At 42.7% G+C, this 17,707-nt stretch overlaps 1 protein-coding gene and 1 non-coding gene across 4 annotated transcripts in view; one reads left to right on the top strand and one right to left on the bottom strand.

Moving 5' to 3' along the window:
• MLLT1 (MLLT1 super elongation complex subunit) overlaps nucleotides 1-17,707 on the top strand; it is an 84,537-nt gene that overhangs the window by 30,780 nt on the left and 36,050 nt on the right. The window lies entirely within an intron of this gene.
• On the bottom strand, nucleotides 15,478-15,584 carry LOC114234860 (U6 spliceosomal RNA). Its single transcript, XR_003621043.1, has one exon. It is a non-coding gene; the product is annotated as a U6 spliceosomal RNA (small nuclear RNA).

Below are 17,707 nucleotides of genomic sequence, written 5' to 3' on the forward strand. Positions count from 1 at the left end.
ATAGGTTCCATTTTATCTGTGGGGAAATGAAAGATTAGAGAAGTTAACCTGCACAAGATTCACAATTATGACATGGGAGAGCCCACAGTGATCTTGCTGTCTGAATTTGGTCTTCCCTTCTCTTCTTTCTCCTGGCATAGTGTTCTTTCCTTTTTTATGGTGTAACTGAAAATGCAGGTTCGACTGCCTGCCTGCCTGCCTACCTGCCATAATGAAAGCCATACTCATAAAACAGGTGCTTGTGTGAAAGGAATGAGGTTTATTCAGGTGCCATGACCTGGGAGAACAGTGGACTCCTGTGCCGAAGACCATCTCCCCTGACCTAGCCAGGTGGCTCTATTGGAGCATCATCCTATACACCAGAAGGTTGCAGGTTTGATCCCCATTCAAGGCACATATGAGAACAAACAATCAATGTTTCTCTTTTTCTCTTTCTACCTTCCTCTCTTTCTAAAATCAATAAAAACATATCCTCTGGTGAGGATTAAAAAATAAATAAATAAAAGACCATCTTCCCTTTGTGCTCAAGTCTGCAGTTCTTAGAGGGTTAGGGAGGGGTGAGCTTATTTCCTATCCAGTTATCTTGCTAGCTTTCGGTGCACTTGGGCCCTACCCATTCATCTTTCTAGCGTTTGGTGCACTTGTAAGAAACTCCCTCAGCACCATCTTGGCCAGTGGGAGAGACTGCCTGGCACTCTGACTGATGGCTGCCTATGGTAACAATTTCCCCCCATTTAAACCCTAGATCCTTATAACCTTACAAGGGTAAATGGATGGATGTCTCATTTTCTGTAGTTTCTTCCTGCTGTCAAGGGGTGTAATCTTACCAATCCCCCAGTCCACAGATTCTCGCTAAAGGAAGAAGGGGCTCAGGAATGTAGGGAAGCCTTTATGGGAGGACAAAGGATTGCTGTCTTCAGAGGGTGGCATTCTGAGTGTCTAGAGGATGGCACTGCTGAGCAAGTGAAACTGGTAGACTGCTTCATATTTCAAGAGGCAATGTTGCTGATGGGCCTCCAAAGTGATTCCTGGGAATTGTAGTGAAAACAGAAATTGGAGAGACTAAAGGATCCCTGTGATATAATCCTGAACTGGGCTTTGGGTGGTAAACACAACAGCAGGATATTTTTGCTGAGGAAGCCACTTATTGTCTGGGAAATGCAGACAAAGGCGTTATCAGTCCAAGCATGGGCATAAAGTATATAGCAGTTGTCAATAAATAATAAAAACTAATATAGTCACAGCTTTGGGAAGCGCTGTCCATTTCTGAAAGAGGAGTTTTAAAATATCTTTCAGGAGTCTAGGACCAGCTTTCCCTTGTAGTATCAATGGCGGCAGCAAGATCTGCCTGCTCCTCTGGTGGTGCCTGCTTTATCCATCTGTGATGGATCTAAGGCTTGATTCCTGTGAGCTTTAGGGAAGAGTGCGTGGTAAGAGGACGTCACAGGGACCAATCCATTGCTTGGCTAACTGCTGTTCTGGACCTTGAGTCTTTTAGGTCTTTAGTAAGACCCCGTTTCCCAGCTGGAAGTGGTGTAAGGGCTTGTCAATGAGCAAAGTTGTTCGTGTTTGCCCTAAATGTTACATGTTTGATTTTTTTTTTAATTCATATTCTAAATCTAAAGGGGGTGTTCCTAAAACAAACTTGGAAGGGTCTTCCATAAACTATTTCAAAAAGGCTTGATTTAAGTCCCTTCAGGACACAACCCTAATCTGGAGCAAGGCAATAGGGAGTGTTTCCTGGGATATTTTCACCAGGCTCTTCTTTATTGTGTGATTCATTTTCTCAGTCTTCCCTGTAGAGTGGGGTTTCCAAGATGCATGTAGTCTCCTATCTTCTGGGAGATTTTTGAAGTGAATGATGGTCCATTGTCACTTTGAATGCTGTAAGGAAGTACAAACTTAGGGATTATTTCTTTGAGTAGAAGTTTTTCTGGGATAATTCTTTCCCTGGGATAATTCTCAGTTGTCTTCTCAGTTCTAGTGGGGTAGGCCTCTACCCATCCAGAAACAGTTTCTACAAAAATTAATAAAGTTTAAATTAATAAAATTTAAAGTTTCCTGTAGTTTTAGGCATCTGTATAAAGTCAACTTGCCAGTCCTCAAATTGACTTTATATTGTACTTCCTTTCCTGTTATGGCACATTCTGTCTAAGGATTGTTTTTGATGCATATCTGACAGACTTGGATGATCATCTGAATGGTCCTTTGTAAATGAGGGCCCTTCAAATGTGGTCTAATGAGGTCCATTAAAGCATCCCTTCCATATGAGTCCTTTCATGTAGGTGTTTAAGGATGGCATATACCGAGCTTTAGAGAGTAAGATCATATCACAAGTATTGACCTTCCATATAGAATTAGGGTCAGTGTTAGAGAATCCCCATTCACGGGCCTATTTCTCATCTCATTCTGTATAATGGGGTTTAAATTCTGACAAGTCCAGGTGGGGAATTAAAGCCCCAAGAAGTGGTGGCCCTCGGGTGGCTTGTCTTGATGCTTTATCAGCAGTTTGGTTCCCCTGCTTTGTTTTGAAACCATCCTTCTGATGTCCTAGGCAGTGCATTATGGCAATCTGGTTCTGTAGATTTTTCACTGCCTCTAGCAATGTTCAAATCTCTTTTGCATGTTTGATATCCTCATTCCTGATGGTTAAGAGCCCTCTTTCTTTCCATATTGACCCAGATATGGGCATGGACTACCATGAAGACATATTTAGAGTCAGTGTAGATGTTAACATTCTTTCCCTGGGATAATTCTAAGGCTCTGGTGAGGGCTGTCATTTCAGCCTTTTTTGCTGAGGTTCCTATGGCAAGGGCCTGGGCTTCCATTACCTTGTCTATGGTGACTAATGTGTACCTGCCTCATCATTGACTATTCTCCATGAAGGTGCGGGTAGCCAGGTTTAAGGTAGTGGTAGTTTGTAAGGTAACATTTAGGTTGTCTAATAAAATGTCCTGATATTTTCCCATGTACCCTGCCATTAGCCAATAGCCTTTTTTTTCTGTTCTAATAGGATTAGGACTTGATGTTGTAAAAAATACAGCACTAGGTTGCCCCAGAGTGAATGAATTTCTCTGCTTCCTGTAAGACAAGCATGTCAAACTCAAAGGCTAACACGAGCCAAATAAACAAGGTTTAAGATTATGTGGGCCGCAAAAAACAAAAAACAACCTTAAATTTTCATAGAAACGTATGTTTATTTAGAGACATGCTGAATACAAAGGGATAAAATAAAGGAGTAATCGTTAACATAAAATAATAGAACATTTTAATAAAAAGTAGTATTTTTTTCTTGAACATTAACTTACCAGACACTGAATAACTGCACAAATTAATAAGTGTAACACAAATAAACCTATTTTTCTTTTTCTCCGAAAGTGAAGATTTCCTTTTGCGCACACCAAGCAAGTCAGTCTAAGACTAATGACATGGCAATTAGCTGCTAAAATATTCGCTGCTAGTATTAGTGGAGAGAAATGGTGCACATAGGCACATAAGGGAAATGAATGCAACACTATTATAGTGATCAGTCATTAGCAAACGTAGTTTGTTACTAATAATTATGTGTAACAGGATATTGTAAAAATTAAGTTACAAAATTTTTATTAAAATGTTTCTTACATACTGTTATATTGGCTGGACTGCAAAAATATTCCTTGTGGGCTGCATATAGCCCGCGGGCTGTGAGTTTGACATGCTTGCTGTAAGATGACACAGATCGCTGCTATTGCCTGGAGGCATGGTGGCCATCTTGTCATGTGATCTAATTTCTTTGATAGATAAGCTATGGGTTGAGGGATATTTCTTAGACCAAAGTCCAATTCCTTGTCTTTCATGAAATGTATAATTTGAAAGGTTTCTGTAAATTGGGCAGTCCTAGTATGGGGGCTGAAACGAATTTTTCCCTCAAGGTGTCAAATGCCACCTGACAGTTTCTCATCCATTTAAGAGACTTTGAGTCTAGTCCTTTCAAAGAATTATACAGTGGTTTCAATAAAAGACCAAACTTTGGAATCCAAATTCGGCAAAACCCTATAATTCCTAAGAATCCTTGAAGTTGTTTCTGGTTCTCTGGGATTTTTGTTGTAGCGATGTCTTGTTTTTGATCAGCCATCAAGCTCCTAGTGCCCTGTCTCAGTTGGAATCCCATGTATACTACCTCCAGTTTGCAAATCTGGGCCTTGTAAGGCAATACTTTATATCCTCTTTTTGTCAAATGATTTAGGACTATGACCAAACAGTCTTCATAAGTATTGCTAGCTATTAGTAAACTAGTGGCCTGGTGCATGGATTCGTGCACATTGACAGGAAAATAATTAGAAGAAATATTTTAATATTACTATTTGCCCTTTCTCCCTCAGCACCTGGGAGCCGGGCGGTGGCTCCGCCCCCCGCTGCCCCGGCTGGTCTCTGCCTGTGGGGGCAGGGGCAGGTCGCCCTGTGGATTGCCCCGCTACTGCCTGGCTCCCAGGTGCTGAGGGAGCTGGGCGGCGGCACTGCTGCCTCTGGTCACCCTGCAATGGTATTGGCGGGGCACCCCTGCCCCCGGCTCCCTCAGTGCCTGGGAGCCCAGTGGCAGCAAGGCGATTGGGCCCCCCGCCCGGGGACCAGTGGCTCATACCCGCCTTGGCCTGGCACCACCCACTCACCTGCTCCACCATCCCACCCCAGTCCCACTCTCATTGGGGCCTCTTGGGGTCTGCAGTGCCTCCACTGTCGCCTGCTGCCAGTGCCCTGTTACCAACGCCCACAATATTCCGTGCTGCCCCCTGGTGGTCAGCACACATCATAGCAAGCGGTCAAACTCCCAGCATACCTCCCGGTCGAGGGGACAATTTGCCTATTAGGCTTTTATTGTATAGGATTGTCTACATATGGTAGAAAAATCCTGATTTCAATTACTATGCCTTAAATCTTTTGCTAATATTTCCCCAGATATGGTTGGGGAATTCTTAAATCCTTGTGACAACACAATCCAGCAGTCTTGGAGCGTCACTTTAGTTCTGGGTCTGCCATTCAAAGACAAAGAATAGTTGAGTCTGTTCATCTATTGGGATGCATTGAAAAAAACATCTTTCAAGTCTAGGACTGAAAACCATTTGCTATCCCTGGGTACCATGGTCAACAAAGTATAAAGGTTGGGCAACATAGGATGAATGTCCTGGACAATTCATTTTTGGCCCTAAGGTCCTGTACAAATTTGTATTCATCAGAGTGAGGCTTTTTGGGGTTGTTATGGTGAGACTGGCATGGTCAATTTAATCCTGACTTTAAGAATTTCTGCAATACTGGTTAAATTCCCTCTAAAGCTTCCTTTGTAAGGAAGGGGGTATGATTTCTTCTGAGGGATCCATGCCCCTTCTTTTAGGTTAATTTTTATGGCTTGGATGTTAACCACCAGACCTGGGGTTCCATTGGCCCAAATGGCTTACTCAACTTTCTTATAGATGTCGGGTGGGAAGAGTTAACTTCTGGGTCCTTCTGGGCAAGTCAGGAGCCCCTAGAGCTGGAGAGCATGTTCTCAGGGGGAAAAGTTATTTGTGCAAGCAATTTGCAAAGTAAATCTCGGCCCAACAACAGAATAGGGTAGTCTGGCAGGTAGAGAAAACTGAACTCCAAGCTGGCATTCTAGAGGTTGAAGGAATGCCTGTTCTTGTAATTGTCTGGTCACTCCAGGAACCAATACTGCAGGTTAACTCTTTTTGGTTAGCTTTGTATTTAGCACTAAGTATGTAGCTCCCGTATCTACGAGGAAGTCAATTTGCTTGTTCCCCATTGTCAATTGTATCCGGAGCTCCTATGGGGAAAATAGTAGTAGATTGGAGGTATCTAGGGGAGCCCCTGGGCCTCCTCATTTGTCATCAGATTTGTTATTTCCAATATTCTTGGTGAGGGCATCTATCCTGTTTCTGTTTCTTTTTGAGTTCCAGGCAGTCTTCTCTCCAGTGGCCTTCCTTTTTGCAATAAGCACATTGATTGGCGCCTAGTAGGTCTTTCCCTTTTACTTTCAGGTCCTGTCTCTCCTAGTTTCCCACACTGTTTCTTAAAAAAAACGGTGGTCTACTTTAATTTCCTTGTTTCCTGAGCATGGTAAGCTTTAAAGGCTATGTCCACCAGCTGGGAGGGATTTATTTCCAACACCCAGTCTAAACGTTGGAGCTTCCTTCTGATATCTAGGGCACTTTGCCCAATACTAGTAAAAGTCATATTTACCCTCCTGACATTTTCTGGTGCCTGTGGGTAGCATCAGTGTGCTTTTTAAAAAAAAATAAATAAATAAATCTTTGTTGTTCAGATTATTACAATTGTTCCTCTTTTTCCCCTCATAGCTCCCCTCCACCTGGTTCCCACCCCGCCCTTTGTCCTTACCGCCCCCCCCCCCACTGTCCTCATCCATAGGTGTATGATTTTTGTCCAGTCTCTTCCTGCATCTCCCACACTCCTCCCCCCCCCCCAGAATTGTCAGTCCACTCCCTTTCTATGCCCCTGATTCCATTATATTCACCAGATTATTCTGTTCATCAGGTTTTTTATTCACTTGATTTTTAGATTCACTTGATAGATATGTATTTGTTGTTCATAATTTTTATCTTTTTTTAAAAAATATATTTTATTGATTTTTCACAGAGAGGAAGGGAGAGGGATAGAGAGCTAGAAACATCGATGAGAGAGAAACATCGACCAGCTGCCTCCTGCACACCCTCTACTGGGGATGTGCCCGCAACCAAGGTACATGCCCTTGACCAGAATCGAACCTGGGACCTTTCAGTCCGCAGGCCGATGCTCTATCCACTGAGCCAAACTGGTTTCGGCCATAATTTTTATCTTTACCTTTTTTTCTTCTTCTTCCTCTTCTTACAGAATACCTTTCAGCATTTCCTATAATACTGGTTTGGCGGTGATGAACTCCTTTAGCTTTTTCTTATCTGTGAAGCTCTTAATCTGACCTTCAATTCTGAATGATAGCTTTGCTGGGTAGAGTAATCTTGGTTGTAGGTTCTTGCTATTCATCACTTTGAATATTTCTTGCCACTCCCGTCTGGCCTGCATAGTTTCTGTTGAGAAATCAGCTGACAATCTTATGGGTACTCACTTGTAGGTAACTAACTGTTTTACTCTTGCTGCTTTTAATATTCTCTCTTTGTCTTTTGCTCTTGGCATTTTAATTATGATGTGTCTTGGTGTGGTCCTCTTTGGATTCCTTTTGTTTGGGTTTCTCTGCTTTTCCTGGACTTGTAAGTCTATTTCTTTCACCAGGTGAGGGAAGATTTCTGTCATTATTTCTTCAAATAGGTTTTCAGTATCTTGCTCTCTCTCTTCTTCTGGCACCCCCATAATTCGGATGTTGGTATGCTTGAAGTTGTCCCAGAGGCTCCTTATACTATCTTCATATTTTTGGATTCTTTTTTCTTTTTGCTTTTCCGGTTGGGTGTTTTTTGCTTCTTCATATTTCAAATCTTTGACTTGATTCTTGCGATCCTCTAGTCTGCTGTTGGATCTCTGTATAGTATTCTTTATTTCAGTCACTGTATGCTTAATTTCTAGTTGGTCCTTTTTCATATCCTTGAGGGTCTCACTAAATTTGTTGGCCTTTTCTAGAAAATTCTTGAAAAGCCTATAACCATGGTTTTGAACCCTATATCCAGTAGTTTGCTTTCCTCCATTTCTGTCATTTGTGACCTGTTTTTTTGTCTCCACATTTTGGCTGCTTCCCTGAGTTGATAGAGTGGCTTTGTGTGCTAGTGTCCTATAGGGCTCAGTGGCTCAGCCTCCCCAGTTACCTGATGTGGACTCTCTTGGTGCACCCCTTTGTGGGCTGTGTGCACAGTCTTGTTGTAGTTAAGCCTTGATTGTTGTTGGTATCACTGGGAGGAATTGATCTCCAGGCCAGTTGGCTGTGAGGATCAGCTATGTCTACGATGGGAGAACTTCTGTGCTGGAGACACCCTTATGAGGCAAGACTTGCTTCAGTGGGGCTTTGGTGCTCACTGAGTCTGCCCCCTGAGTGTGTCCCTTATGGATTTGAGGAGTTGTAATCTGGATGGTCCCACTCTGACCCCTGGGTACACTGGCTCTTGGATCTCCAAGGAGATGCTAATTTAGCCTCTGCCTGAGGCCACCCAGCAAGAGCTATGGAGAGATCTGCAGATTCCTCTTCTTTGTTTGGGTTTTGGAGATGCCCAGATGAGGCCCAGCTGTGAAGCAATGCAGGTTGCTGCGGGCCTTGGGCCTTCTTTTGGATGTTCTGGGTCTCACTGACTCAGCTGCAGTTTGTTAGGTAAGTTTAGATTGCAAAGAACCAGGCCATTCATATGCAAAAGCCTCTGTGCACAGCTTGGATGGGGTGGAGTCTCAGGGCAGAGCAAACATCAATGGCTTCCCATCAGCTCCTGCCTTAAGAGGCTCCCCAGTCTCTGTCCCTTGGTAATCGCTGCAAGCACATCTGAGAGAAAGCCATCCTTGAGTTCCTCCTGCTGCCAGACAGTCCAGTTTCTCCCCATATGAGTCTGGGTCCCCAGAGTCTCACCCAGAACTGGAGTTCAGAGCAGTCAGGAGCTTGTTCTCCCTGCGGATTGAAAAAGCCAGCCGTGTACTCAGTTGCCAGCCCTCTCTGCGTGCACACCTCCGTACCTTTGCACTTTACTTGCGCAGCTCCTCTGAGTCTCAGTGTGCTATTCTCTTCCCTTTTAGTTGTAGAATTTCCACTCAGCCAGCCTTCCTGTGGTTCTGGTTGATGTCTGTTTTGTCTTTTAGTTGTAGTTTTGAAGTGGTTGTACTACGCAGCAAGTTCAGGTGTTTACCATCTTGGTTTCTCCTAGTTTTGTTTTGTTTTTTTTTTTGTTTGTTTTCCTTAAGAGAAGCCATTATTTCTTGGATGTCTGTCCAAACTTCAAATGACGGACTGGAAAACAGAAACAGGGCAAAAATGAGACTTTTAATAATTCTTGAGAGCCAGCGTCCATGGTAGGCACATCATTAGTGTGCTTTTGATAGGCCTGATAGATCCTTTCTAAAACTTCCGAAGGATCTTCATTTGGTTTCTGTTGAACTGCCTGTATCATATTCAAGCTCTTTTGTTTAGGCACCCCTTTCTTAAGCCCTTCCAATATGCACCTTTTGTAATGTTCTAGGAAAGCTAGGTCCCTGCTATTTAGGTTCCACTTGGGCTCTGTCAAGGGAATTTCCCTGGCTGGGTTAGGGGGGGTCCCATTGGGATTCTCTTGATGGAGACAATAAACCTCTTCATTAGCATCATACATAGCTAGCCACCTTTCATCTTCTGTTATTGGGATGTTAAGGGGAGCCTGTACATCTTCCCAGTTTGGTTCCTGGGTGGCAAAAATTGAGGTGATAAGGTCTGTCATTTTCTCAGGATCATTCCTATATGAGGGGTTGGAATTTTCCCAATTCAGTAAATCTCAAGTAGAAAATGGAGTATGGGCCCAGTAGTGGCCAGTGGACTGGCCTTCCTAGTTTATTTCACCTATAGGATATTACCTCAAAGGGAATTGTCCTGCTCCAGATAGGGATATTCCCAGGCCACATTGGGTGCTCTCTGGGTCTTCTAGGGGGAGACCATTCCCTCATCATACAGGGGTGGGGCTGTCACCCCTCTGGGCCCTATTTCAAGATTATCTAGCAATGGGGATGGTAGTGGGGGAAATTTTTCTACTAATTCTGGGTCCTCTAGGTTCAGGGCATTAAAGAGGCTCATTTCCTCATTTTCCTTTTCTGCTTGTGTCTTACTATTATGGAAGAATTTTTCTTTTAAATATTTTTATTGATTTCAGAGAGGGAAAGAGAGGAAGAGAAAGAGAGAGACATCAATGGTGAAAGAGAATCATTGATGGGCTGCCTCTTGCAAACCCCCTACTGGGGATCAAGCCAGCCACCCAGGTGTGTGCCTTGACTGAGAATCAAACCAGCCACCTCTTGGTTCATAGGTCGACATTCAACCACTGAGCCACACTGGCAGGGCTAGGGAAGGAGTTTTGAAGCCAATTCCCTTCTCTGTATCATTAGTTTGTTCCTTTTCTTTGCCAAATTCTTATTGTTTAAAGACATAAATGCCTGGACATAAAGGATTTGTCCTATTTTCATGAACGTAGGCAAAACAATTCCAACTGTATGATAGTGTAGTAATTTAGGAAACCACTAAGGGGTTATTTTTCTTCATAGTCTAATGTATACATAGGCCAAGCAGTGTTACAATAGAAAATCAATTCCTTCTTAGTCATTGGATTATAGCTGTACATGGACCAATCTGCTAAAATTTGGCCCAGTGGACTCCCTTCAAGAGTCAAAACAGAACAACCCTGATAGCACGAAAGTACCAACCCAAAACCATAACCATAGAAAAACCCCAGACAAAATGGGAACATATGAACAAAACTTAGACCCATAATTCCGTTATTCCAAATGAGCACTCACAAACAAGTCTTATGGCTTACCTCCTGCCAACCAATGCTGCAAGTGGTCCTGACCCTATCCAAATGGCACCAAGCCAAAGTGGCACAAAGCCTAAGTGGCTCGAAGCCTAAGCGTCAGTATAGCCTAGGATACCCTTACCAACGGGTACCGCAAATGGTCCTAACTGGACCAAGTGGCACAAAGCCCAAGTGGCAGGGATAGCCTAGGATATCCTACAGACAGTACCACAAATGGCCCTAACTGGACCCAAGTGGCATGACGCCAAGTGGCATGAAGACCAAGTGGCAGGGATAGAGGACCTCCAGTTTGCATGCTGGTTTGACTTAGCCAGTCATGGAGTCCATCTGCTCCCGAGAAACCCATTTCCTCTCACCAGCCAAGTGATTCAGGCAACTGATGCCTTGAGAAGGAGTTTAGGAAAATTCCCCAAAGAAAGCTCATGGCAGCTACTGGGAAGTTCCCACAGTCCTGCTCCCAGGGTCAGCCTGCCACAGGCAGCTGGGACCCCAACCTTGGTCCTTGAAAATGCAGGGTCTGTTGCCTGCCGCAATGAAAGCCAAACTTGTGAGACAAGTGCTGATGCAAAAGGAAAGAGGTTTATTCAGGTGCCACAACCTAGGAGAACCATGGACTCACTTGTCAAAGATCATCTCCCCTTCTTGCTGAATCCCATGGTTTTTATAGGGATAGGGAAGGGAACGCTTTTTCAAAAATCCTCACCTGAGTACAGTAGGTCCTTTGGTTACGTAGGAGATCCGTTCCTACGGCATGACGTATGCGATTTTTGCAGTAAGTTGGAACCAACCTACATAAGCACCTACATCACTCACATGGAGCACATACACAGCAGTAATGAAGTGAAACAGTAAAAAAATTTAAAAGAAAGATAATAATTCCTGACATTTACTTGTGGTAAATAAATAATAAAAAACATAAAGCACATATGTACATATATCGAAATGACAGAACTTTTTTAAATAAATAAATGGGAGATGGTGACGAAACGACATACATTGAGTGCGACGTAACCTGAGGACTGCTTGTATATGTTTTTTTAGTTTATTTGAGAGGGAAAGAGAGAAACATCAATGTGAGAGAGAAACATCGATTGGTTTCTTCCTGTATGAGAGAGAGAGAGAAACATCAGTGTGAGAGAGAAACATCAATTGGTTGCCTCTCATATGTACCCATATTTAGGGATCAAACCCACAACCTAGGTATGTGCCCTGACCAGGAATCAAACCCACAACCTTTTGGTGCATGGGATGACACTTCAACCAACTGAGCCATCTGGCCAGGGCAGGAGGGGAGGTTTTTTTCCCCTATCTAATTATCTTGCTAGCTTTCAGCCTGCTCAGGCCACATCCATATATCTCTTTTTTATTAATACATTTTTATTGATTTAAGAGAGAGGGAGTGATAGAAACATCAATGATGAGAGAGAATCATTGATAAGCTGCCTCCTATAGGCCCCCTGTTGGGGATTGAGCCCACAACCCAGGCATTTGCCCTGACCAGGAATCAAATGTGACCTCCTGGTTCATAGGTCAACGCTCAACCACTGAGCCACATTGGCTAGGCCATTCATCTTTCTAGCTTTTGGCACACTTGTTCCCTGTCCATTCATCTTTGTAGGTAACAATTTGCTTTTCTTTTGCTACTTTTAAGATTCTCTATTTGTCTTTAATTTTTGTCATTTTATGATGTGTCTGGGCATGGGCCTATTTGGGTTCTTCTTGCTTAGGGTTCTCTATGCCTTCTGTTGTGTGATTTTTTTCCCCTTTACCAGGTTAGGGAAGTTTTCAGCCATTATTTTTTCAAACACGTTCTCTATTCCTTTTTCCCTTTCTGCTTTTTCTGGCATATCTGCTGTTCGAATATTGTTTCGTTTCATTTGTCCCACAGCTGCCTTAAGCTGTCCTCCTGTTTTTTAATTGTTTTTTCTTTTTGGTTCTCTGATTGATTTTTTTTAACACTGTCTTCTAATTCAGCGGTCGCCAACCGTTGGTCCGTGAACCACTGGTGGTCTGGTCTGTGAGTTCCAAAAGGTTGGTGACCACTAGTTTAAGGAAACCTTTGGAGCACTGGTCGCCAACTGGTGGTCCATGGACCACTGCTGGTCCATGAGGTCCGAAAGATTGGCGACCGCTGCTCTAATTCACTGATGTCAGTCCTGAGCTTCCCCTAATCTGCTGTGTGTTCCTTCCAATGTGTTCTTTATTTATGCTATATCATTCTTTATTTCCGACTGTTCTTTTTTCATAGTTACTATATCTTTTCTTATACTGTTGAGCATCTTTACTATCATTATTCTGAAGTCTGTTTCAGATAAGTTTCTTATCTCTTTCATTTATTTCTTCTTCTGGAGAATTCTCTTATTCTTTCATTTGTGGGTTATTTCTTTGTTTCCTCATTTTGGCTGCCCGTTTGGGTTTGTGACTATGTATTAGGTAAATCTGCTATGGCTCTCAATCTCTACTGCAGGACAGTGTCAAATGCTGTTTCTGACTAATTAGGTCAGGCAAAGACTCAAAGCCTCCAGAGACTGCCTCTCTCTGCAGGCTGATAGGATTCCTCTTGATCTGCCCTCAGGCAATCATCCACAGGTGTGGCAAGAGTTTTTTTTTCAACAGGGTGGGGGTAATTGTTTCTGCTTGGAGGCTAATTGTTAATCTCAGTTTCGTAAGGGTCAAGGTGTTTTCCAGTAGGGTGGCAAAGAGTACCTCCTCAGCATGAGGGAATGGCTCAGCACAGGAATCCGAGGTGTCTGCCTTCTGAGCTTTGACCCCAAAGCTCTCGATCCTGGTTTTTGCTCACCCAGCTCCAGTCCACTCTGCTGTTCCTGTCAGAGCACAAGGTGGGTGGCTTCACAGGGAATTTTATGCATTGCCGATTGATTGATTGATTGATTGTGTTGGCCCTTTTAGAGGGTTGAATTTCCAGCCGTTTCTTACTGACAGCTATATTATGTGGGTGCCCTTCTCATTTCTGGTGCTCTCTGCTGGGGGGCCCAGCTTGGGAATTAGACCTCAGAGTTCTCAATGGCAACTCCCACAGCTGAGATATCTCTCTGGAACTTTAGCTGCTTTCTGTGGGTGCCCAGCCAGCCCTTTTGCTCCTCTGCCCCTCTTACCAGCCTTTATGCAGTCTCCACTTTTGGCCCTTGGTTATCAGGGTTCTCTCCAGTGAGCCTTCTGTTGATTATTCAGTAAGTTTTTCTGTATTTTAGTTGTAATTCCAGTTTGGACTTGGTAGTGTTTCTGTGCAGCATCCACTTACTCTGCTGCCATTTTTAATCTGTGTCCATTCATCTTTCTAACTTTTGCTGCAAGAATATCCCCCATGAGCCATCTTGGCCAATGCAGGAGAATCCCTGGCACTCCCAACTGATGCTCTGTCTACGGTAACAGTTGTATTTAAATGGACTTATGTTTACGGGACTAATGTTTGCTCTATTGTTAGAATGTAAGCTCTTGAGAGCACAGCTCTGTCAGTTTTGTTCTCTGTGATACTAGCTTTTAGCACAAAAGATGGCACTTGGTAAATATTTGTTGAATGAGTGACTAAATAGATGAACCAAAGTGATTTTGGAGGGGGCAGCTATTGTCTGTCAGGAAACTTGACAACAACCAGTGTGTAAGTCAACCCCCACTTTTAGAAAATGAGGTGAAATTCACATTGCATAAAATTATTTTTAATTGAACAATTCAGTGGCATTTAGTGTATATTCACAGTGTTGTACAATGACCACCATTCTCTGGTTCCAAAATATTTTCTTCAGCCCTAGCCGGTTTGGCTCAGTGTATAAAGTGTTGGCCTGCAGACTGAAGGGTCTTGGGTTCAATTCCGGTCAAGGGCACATGCCCGGGTTGCAGGCTCAATCCCCAATAGGGAGTGTGCAGGAGGCACATTGATGTTTCTATCTCTCTCTCTCCCTCTCCCTTCCTCTCTGAAATCAATAAAAAATATATATTAAAAATATATTTTCTTTATTCCAAAAGGAAACTTTGTACCCACTAAGCAATTGTTTCTCATGTGATCTTTTGTGTCTGGCTTCTTTCACTTAGTATAACTGTTTATGAGTTCATCTACACTGTAGAGTGAGACTTCATTCCTTTATATGACTGAATAATATTCCACTTTATGCATATATCACAGTTTGTCTATCCATTCATCTATTTTGATGGACACTTGGACTGTTTCCACCTTTTGGCTATTGTGAGTCATTTCATACTGTAATATGGTATAGATATACATGTACTTGTTTGAGTACCAGTTCCTTTGGGTATATACTTAGGGGTGGAATTGCTGCATCTTATGGTAATGGTATGTTTAACATTTTGAGGGACTGCCAAACTGTTTTCCACAATGGTGGTACCACTTTACATTTCTACCAGCAGTATATGAGGATTCCACTTTCTCTACATCTTAGCCAACATGTTGTTTCTAGTTTTACTTATTAATTTTTAAAAGTATAGACATTTTAGTGGGTTTATGAAATGGTATCTCATTGTGGTTTTGATTTGCATTTCCTATGACTAATGATGCCGAGCATTTTTTCATGCTTGTTGGCCATGTATATGTCTTCTTTGAAGACATGTCTATTCAGGTCCCTTGCCTAAGTTTGAATTGGGGTTTGTCTTTTTGTGGTTGAGTTGTAAGAGTTCCTTATGTGTTCTGGATAAGTGCCCAATTTTCAATGCCGGCAGTAACACACATTGTTGGGCAGAATGAATGTGTGATGTTAACATCCCTGAGTTAGGAGCTCCAGTTCATCTGGGGGGATCCGGATGGTTGTCCTCCTATCATATGTCTACCCAGGAGCCTCTATGTGCTGTGGCTCAGTTGTTCCTTTAGAAAGTGAACTTGGCATTCATTGGTTGTGGTCTGGGAGAGCATGCTAGTGCTTCCCCAGGACAAGGCAGTGTGTCCAGGATGAGTGTCCAGGACGAGTAAATTGGTTCCTAGGTTTGAATGATTGATCAAGTGAATGGAGTCGTGCTGAAATGCTTTCTTTTTTAAAAAATTTTTATTTTATTTTATTTTAAAAATATGGAACGCTTCACGAATTTGCGTGTCATCCTTGCGCAGGGGCCATGCTAATCTTCTCTGTATCGTTCCAACCCCAGTATATGTGCTGCCAAAGTGAGCACTGAAATGCTTTCTTTATATCTGCTCATTGTCCTGGATTTGGCAAGAGGTATTTGAAGCCCTTCTTCTTCTTCTTCTTCCTCCTTCTCCTCCTCCTCCTTCTCCTTCCTCCTCCTTCCTCCCCTTTTTGTTTCAACAGTGATTTACATCCTATATCCTGGCTGTCCACTAGAAATATGCAAACCACATTTAAAAAAGTCAAAAGAAATGGGTGAAATGAATCTTAATAATGTAACTTAGTTAACCTAGTATATCCAAAATATTATGATTTCAGCATGTAATCAGTATTTTTTTAATTTACCAGCTATTTTACATTCTTTTTTTCATACTAAGTTTTTGCAATGGTATGTGTGTTACACTTACTGCATATCTCAATTTAACCACTAGGTTTTATCAGAAAGATTTTATGTATTTAGGTTCCACAAAATTTAGAGTTGAAGCAAAAGAAGTAGATTCACAGATCCAGATTGTTCCAAATGTACATAAAGATCTTGTAATAATTAAACCAAGTATGGACTGTTTCATAGTCATGGTTTCTTTCTAACTTTGAATTTTGAAATAATTTTAGAAACACAGAAGAGTTGCAAAGATTATACAGAGTTCCCTTATTCCCCACATCTTGCTTCCCTAATCTAAATACTTTATATGACTATGGCCCATGATCAAAATGAAGAAATTAACACTGGTACAATATTTACTGTGAACAGACATTACTTGGACTTCCCCATTTCCTACAAATGTTTGTTCTGTTCTGGAATCCACTCCAGGATCCTCCATTGCATTTAGCTGTCATGTCTGTTTCACCTCCTTCAATCTCGGACAGTTCCTCAGTTTTCCTTTTTCTTTCATGACCTTGATAGTTTTTAAATATGCTAGTCAGACATTTTGTCGAATGCCTCCCACTTTGAGTTTATCTGGTGTTTTTCTCACGATTAGACTGGGGTTGTAGATTTTAGTAATGCAAGTACAGTGGTTAAGAGCACCCTTCATCACATCAGAGTGAGCTGATATTAACTTATTACTGGGGATGTTAACCTTGATCTTTAGGTTAAGAAGGTATCTCCCAGGTTTTTCCACTGCAAAATTACTGTATGTCTTTTTCTATATTGTTAGAAGTGAGTCACTCAAGTCTAGCCCACACTCTAGGGGAGAAGTTAATCCCCACATTCAGGTGGACATAGTTAGAACCTACCCAGTAGCTAATATCCATTTGGGGGAGATGCTTTGAGACTGTGCATATCTCCTATTTATTTTTCATGTTTCATCCACTAGCTTAGCATCCATTATTGTTGTTCTGTGATGACTTTTATTTCCATTATTCCTTCTACATTTATTAATGGGGATTTCCCTGTAAGAAGGAAGGCTGTCCCTTCTTCCCCACTTATTTATTCAGTCATTTATTCGTATTCATGGATATTTGTGTGTGTTTTTTCCTTTGGGTTATAATTCAGTCCTATTGTTATTTATTTTGTTGTTCAAATTATTCTCACTCTGGTGGGCAGGATCTTCCTTAAGTTGGTCCCTGTGCCTTTTCATTATGTTCCCATGGTTTTTTGGTACTTCTTCACTTTCTGGCACCAAAGGGTACTTCAGGCTCATCTTAGCTTTCTTCTTCCCCAGCCCTAGAATCAGCCATTTCTCCAAGGCATCCTGGTCCCTTTTATTGTAGAACTAGAGGTCCAGTGCATGAAATTCATGCACTCAAGTGGTTCCCTCAGCCTGGCCTGCCGCCCTCTTGCAGTCCAGGAGCTCTTGGGGGATGTCTGACTGATGGCTTAGGCCTGCTCCTAAGCAGGCAGTTGGACATCCTTAGCGCTGCTGCAGAGGCGGGAGCCCAGAGGCGGGAGAGGCTCCCACCACTGCTGCTGCGCTTGCCAGCCGTGAGCCCAACTCAGAGCTTCTGGCTGAGTGGTCCTCCCCCTGTGGGAGCACACTGACCACCAGGGGGGCAGCTCCTGTGTTGAGCGTTTGCCCCCTGGTGTTCAGTGCGCATCATAGCAACTGGCCGTTCTGCCGTTCGGTCGATTTGCATATTAGCCTTTTATTATATAGGATGGTATTTGAAAGCCAAGATATGGGAGCAAAGTGTGTTCATTGCTTCTGGGGTGTCCCTGCATTTAATCAC

Source organism: Eptesicus fuscus, chromosome 6, assembly GCF_027574615.1.
Source record: "Eptesicus fuscus isolate TK198812 chromosome 6, DD_ASM_mEF_20220401, whole genome shotgun sequence".
Lineage (NCBI taxonomy): Eukaryota > Metazoa > Chordata > Mammalia > Chiroptera > Vespertilionidae > Eptesicus > Eptesicus fuscus.